Consider the following 6,371-nt stretch of genomic DNA (forward strand, 5'->3'; position numbering starts at 1 on the left):
TGATGCACACGCTGGAAACCTAAACTTCATTACACAACATATCCGTGAAATGAGCCTGCATTGGTACCCTCTAAATCTAGTAAAAGAATTGAAATGCTGCAAAAATCAATGAGTAATTTTACATATGAAAACAATTATTACAAACATCCAAATAGCTGAATATATAGGAAATAGAGTGTCTGTTGGTTTAAAGGTTAAAAAGAGTGGGTTAGTTAGATAAACATAGGAAGAACTTCATATCCTTTTTGAATAAAATGTGAATTAAAAACTAAACGATACAAGAAAGAATAACAGATTCGATTATATCATAATTCACATCATTGTAGAATTGTTTAAGGTACTAGCACTCAAAACACTAACAAAATAAACTTTAATAACTATATTTAACATTGTTATTTCCCTTTAGGCTGAAAGTATTTCAAAAAAATTTGTCATGGCTTGTGAGAATATGCTTTGTCCTCTCGACATTTCATGAAAAGGAAAAAAACTCCATAACCATGTACAATATCATCCATGATTAATCATCTGCAACCTAGACGTAACAAACATACAATTAATACATTTCACAATTTTAGAAAAAAATGAGGTAAACAAAACACATTTTTCTCTTGTTGATGAAATATCAAAGTAACAGACATTACAAGAGTTCTTTAAGATTTTTTTATAGTTTTGAGTCTTTGGAGGATAAAAATGTAAATAATATTCTTGTTCAAAGAATTGCAATAGACTATGATCAATTTTCAATAATTAAAGATGACGAATTTTTGGCTGGGCATGGTGGCTCACGCCTGTAATCCCAGCACTTTGGGAGGCCGAGGCTGGTGGATCACCTGAGGTCAGGAGTTCGAGACCAGCTTGACCAATATGGTCAAACCCTGTCTCTACTAAAAAATATAAAAATTAGCCAGGCATGTTGGTGGGTGCCTGTAATCCCAGCTACGTGGGAGGCTGAGGCAGGAGAATCACATGCACACAGGAGGCGGAGGTTGAGGTGAGCTGAGATCGCGCCACTGCACTCCAGCCTGGGCTAAAGAGTAAGACTCTGTCTCAAAAAAAAAAAAAAAAGATAATGGATTTTTGAGATTTGTTCAAGCTATGAATTCCAGATTAAATAAACAAATATTAACAAAATACTCCTGATTAGATTCTTTTATGCAATAGAGATATAATTAATAGTAATGCTTTATATATTAATATAGCTATATCAGCTTTCTTTTGATTAGTATTTCCATGGTATACCTTATTCCTTCTTACTACTTTTTACATTTCTAATCATTATATTTCAAATGAATTTTTTGTAAGCAGCATATAGCTCAGTTTTTATTGTCTGAAGTGGGGGTAGTTGATATTTTAATATCATAAATCAACGTTGGGCCCTGCCTGTCAGTGCCAGGCCCATGGGCTGCCTATCTTCCTACTGCTTGGACAGCTGCTTGCAGCCAGACTTCCCACATTCCCTAGGAAAGGTCCAGCAACAGCCTAGAAGGGAGGTAACAGCAGCTAAGGGGATGGAAAACAGAGGCGACAGAAGCAGGTGCCTGTGTAGGAATTTAAACAAGTGAACACACACAAAGTGTCAGGTTTACAGACCCTGGCTCAGAGACAGTTTAGGATAGGAAAGGAAGTAGGCAAGGAGAAGCACATATTTTTCTGGAGTGCTTCAGCCTCACCCTATCCCAGGGACAGACATATGGGGTATATGAAACCCACCCCTGGGTTCCAGGCTTCAGGACTGGAGCCCTTTTGAGTCTGGTGGATTCAAAGATTCAGTGTGTGAAGACGCTCAGTCTGTCTCCTTCTGAAAGCCCTGGAAAGGTGGGAGGTAGAAAGTGAAAGGAAACAGGTTTCTGACAGATGGACTTGACATCTCAGCCATCACTGGTGCCCAAGTGAGATGGTGATGCTCTCAGCCTTATGTTCCTACCGTAGGCTTGGAGAGCCCACAGACCTCATTTAGCCCATGGAACACCTCATTCTCTATGTCTTCCCCGTTGGACAGCTCAGACAGGCTAAATATGGAGTTGTTCCGACCACTCCTGGAGATCCACTGATAGAGGAGTTTTCCCATTCTTCTGGCCTCTGCCACATGATTAGGAAACTAGATTTGCTCTTATCCAGTCACTCTAAGTTCCCTTTCTCCCTCAGTTCCTCTAATATAACCTGGATTGATCCCACAGGAAGCCTCCATAGCTTGACAGTGTTGAAGAGCAGGCTCTCCTGAGCATCCATCACCACCATGCTGGACTATTTGTGCAGGCAGCAGAAGGGCAGAGCCAATGAACACCAGGTGGCTAGCTGCTTGTGCCACGTGGCCACGTTCAGCTATAACATAAAGGGCAAGGGCGGGAAAGGATGCTGCCACAACCGCTTAAAATTCATCACCGTCATAATAGCCCAGGAAATCCCTCGTTTCTTATTTTTTAATCCTGGCTAAAAACCTTTGCTTTTTTAATGCAGTATTTGGTTCATTTATATTTTATGTAATTGATGAGGTATTTGGATTCAAGTCTGTTAGCTTACTGTTTTATTTGTCTTACTGGATATATGACTTTTTCTCTCTTGTCCTCTATTCAATTAACCAAGCTTTTCAAAAGTATCTTTCTCTACTCCATTAACTTTTATTTTTATTTTATTTTATTTGAGATAGGGTCTCCCTGTGTCACCCAGGCTGGAGCATAGTGGCATGATCATGGCCCACTGCAGCCTTGATCTCCTAGACTCAAGTGATCCTCCCATCTCAGCCTACCAAGTAGAACTGGGATTACAGGTGTGCACCACCAAGCCCAACTCATTCTTTTTTATTTTTTTTTAGCAGACACTAGGTCTCAGTGTTGCCCAGGCTGGTCTTGAACTCCTGAGCTCAAGTGCTCCTCCCAGCCCAGTTTCCCAAGGTGCTGGGATTATAGGCATGAGCCACCGTACCCAGCCTAACTTTCACTTTTCTTTTGATGATTACACTTAGAATTTGTAATGCATGTCCTTGACTTATTAAAGTCTATCATCAATTAGTACTTTTGCTACTTTCCAGATAAGGACCTTTAAGGTTTTAATTCCTCTTACTGTCCTCCTGCTTTTGTGCTATTTTCATCATATATTTTAATGTATTTTTTAATCCCACAAGAAATTACCATTACTGTTTTATATAGTCAATATTCATTTAAGTTTGCCCAAATATTTACCTTGTCATTGCTCTTCGTTCCTCCTCCATTTCCAAGCTTTCATTTGGGATACTTTTTTTTTCCTAAAGAAGTACTTCCTTCAATGCTAGTAACAAGTTCCTTTAGTATTTTCCCCTAGAAAATCTCCTCACTGTATATTCACTTTTAAAGATATTCTAGCTTTTTAATTGTTTCTCATTTAGCACTTCACAGACATCAGGCCATCATCCTCTGTCTTTCATTGTTTTTGTTGTAAACCCAACCAGCCTTACTGCTGCTCCGTGACATCTCTCTTCTCTTACTGCTTTTAAGATTTTCTCTTTGTCTTTGATTTTCAGCAGATGCATCATGATGTGACAAAGCAATTTTCTTTGAATTTATGATTTTTTTTTTTTGAGTCAGAGTCTTGCTTTGTCACCCAGGCTGGAGTGCAGTGGCGCAATCTCAGCTCACAGCAGCATCTGCCTCCTGGGTTCAAGTGATTCTCCTGCCTCAGCCTCCCAAGTAGCTAGGTCTACAGGGGTGCACCACCACACCTGGCAAATTTTTGTATTTTTAGTGGAGACAGGGTTTCATCACGTTGGCTGGCTGTTTTCAAACTCCTGACCTCAAGTGATCCACCTGACTTGGTCTCCCAAAGTGTTGGGATTACAGGCGTGAGCCACCACACCCGGCCTCATAAAACTTTGGAATCTGTTGACTGAATTTTTTTCACAGTTTTAGAAAATTATTGGTTAGTAGCTCTTAAAATATTTTTCTGTCCCATTCCCTTTTGGTTTTTCTGAGACTATTACATATTGCTATGTATTAGACCTCATTGCTGGATCACATATGTCTCATGGTCTTTTCTGTATTTCCCATCTCTTTATTTCCCGTCTCCCTGAACTTCAGGATGGAGGTGTTCGGTTAGTCTGTCTTCCTGGTGATGAATTCTCTCTTCTGCTGTATAACAAGTCTCTGGTAGGGAGGTAGAGAAGAAGCAGGTCACATGAGCCCCAGTTAATCATATTGAGATTACACTGGTTCAAGACTCGATTTTAGTCTTTTGTGAAAGCCATTTCTTTCTGCTTTACCTTACCTCTTGGAGTCCTAATGGCAGGTCTAGAGTGTTTACTGGGGACTTCTCTTGGTGAACCCTGACCTCTAATTTTTGTTTCCTTAGGCTTGTTAGACTGCTGAAAGCTCTGCTCAGCTTTCCAGTCTTATTTAAGTGTCTGTGGCTGCCCAGTTTCCTAGCTTCTCAACCCTGTGCTGCTTTTAAATTAGCAAATGCCTCAAGGAAAAAGCCCCGCAGAATTCTGGGTTTATCTCAAAATATATTTCTTTGTCCTGATATTCTCACCATTCAAGTCTGGCCACCTCACTCTAACTGACTCTGTATCTATTAATAGCTATGTAATGTCTTCAAAGAGATTTATTTTTGTCTTGCTCTTATAACTTTTTTTTTTTTTTGGTGGGGGTTGGTCTGCAAAAAGGATTCCCAGAGTATAAACTTTAACAATGTTGTTTAATGTGCTACTTCTGTATCCTGAACATCAGTCACTTGGATGTGCAAAAACAGAAGAAGACTTTGTTTTTAAAGATTGTCACTACCAGAAGAGGCGGCTCACACCTGTCATCCCAGCACTTTGGGAGGCCAAGGTGGGTGGATCTCTTGAGGTCAGGAGTTTGAGACCACCCTGGTCAACAATGGCAAAGCCTCATCTCTACTAAAAATACAAAAATTAGATAGGTGTGACAGCATGTGTCTGTAGTCCCAGCTATAGGCTACTCAGGAGGCTGAAGCAGGAGAATTGCTTGAACATGGGAGGCGGGGGTTGCAGTGAGCTGAGATTGCGCCATTGCACTCCAGCCTGGGCAATAGAGTGGGACTACAATGAATGAATGATGAATGCTTGCAAAGAAACGAGGTGGGGGATCAGGGTAAGGCAGTTTCACCAAGAGAATGGTGAAACTGATAGACATATTCATAGAGTAGAAAACAGATCTATAGCTTGATCATGGAAAAAACATGGCGAAGGTAATGAGTGATTTAGGAATTACAAGCAAAACATTTTGTATACATCCTTAAATTGTGTATTTAAAATGTAATTATAATCGTATATTTTAACTGAATTACAGGAAAAAGCAAGAAGATGGTGAGGCATTCTCATTATTCTTCTTTGGAGACCAACTGCATGGCTTTGAAATTGTTTTGTTATTTATTTTTTTAAAATAGAGATGGGGTTTCGCCATGTTGGACAGGCTGGTTCCAAACTCCTGACCTCAAGTGATCCACCTGCCTTGGCCTCCCAAAGTGCTGGGATTACAGGCATGAGCCACCACACCCGGCCAATTGTTTTGTTATTTACTTATATGAGATGTTAAAACAAAATGGAACAGGAGCCATCACATATTAAAAATGGTTTGATTTTTAGAAATACCTTAATGTTGTATGCTTCAGGTAATAACAATAATGGTAACTTGTTAGTAGGTTTTGCTAAAGCCTGAAGATTGATTGCAGCAAGTCAATTCATATGCTGGACTCTGCTGGAGAGGTAATCAAAATGATGGATCTGGAGAGAAAACTTTTTCTTGAATTATACTTGTTAAAAGATCCACCTTTCATTCTACTTAAGAAAAGATGCTGACACTTGTATACATGCAATGATATCTTAAATACAGACGATAATCTATAGATTCTGTTATTCTGAAATCTAGTTATATTCCTTTATTTTCACCCGTTTATCCAAGGATTAAAGAGATACACAATGTTTGTGAGAAGGAAAATCTGAAGTTTCCTTCTGAAATATTCAGACAGTACAAAACTTCAACATCATTCAAATAGCATCTGTACCAGCAATCAAATCTTCAAATAGGAGTTGAAAAGAAAATAAACATTGCCTTAGTTACTACAGAGAAAAGAAAAGATTAATTATTTGGGTGCAACATTACCACTAGTGTGCCCTGTGCTGGCAAGACGACACTAAAAAACAGCTCACCAACCTCATATCTGACAGCAGTGAGGCTGGGCCCGCACCAGGCCACCTGGTGTCCACTCTCAGCTCTGCCGCTGACACTGGGTGAGCTTGGGCAAGCCATGTCAACTCTCTGGATCTCTGTCTCCTCTCAGTAAAACGAAATGTGAAAAATAATATCTGCACAGCTAATAAAATAATAGCATCTCCTCACATGGCAAGGTATGAAGGACTTGTGAGAACGGACATCTGAATC

At 39.7% G+C, this 6,371-nt stretch overlaps 1 pseudogene; it reads right to left on the minus strand.

The window, feature by feature from the left end:
* Positions 1 to 1,875: 1,875 nt before the first annotated feature.
* Positions 1,876 to 2,419, minus strand: LOC116531203 (annotated as a pseudogene).
* Between the last annotated feature and the right edge of the window lie 3,952 nt (positions 2,420 to 6,371).

This window comes from Sapajus apella, unplaced genomic scaffold, assembly GCF_009761245.1.
Source record: "Sapajus apella isolate SASKATOON/1434 unplaced genomic scaffold, GSC_monkey_1.0 scaffold69, whole genome shotgun sequence".
In the NCBI taxonomy this organism is placed as follows: Eukaryota; Metazoa; Chordata; class Mammalia; order Primates; family Cebidae; genus Sapajus; species Sapajus apella.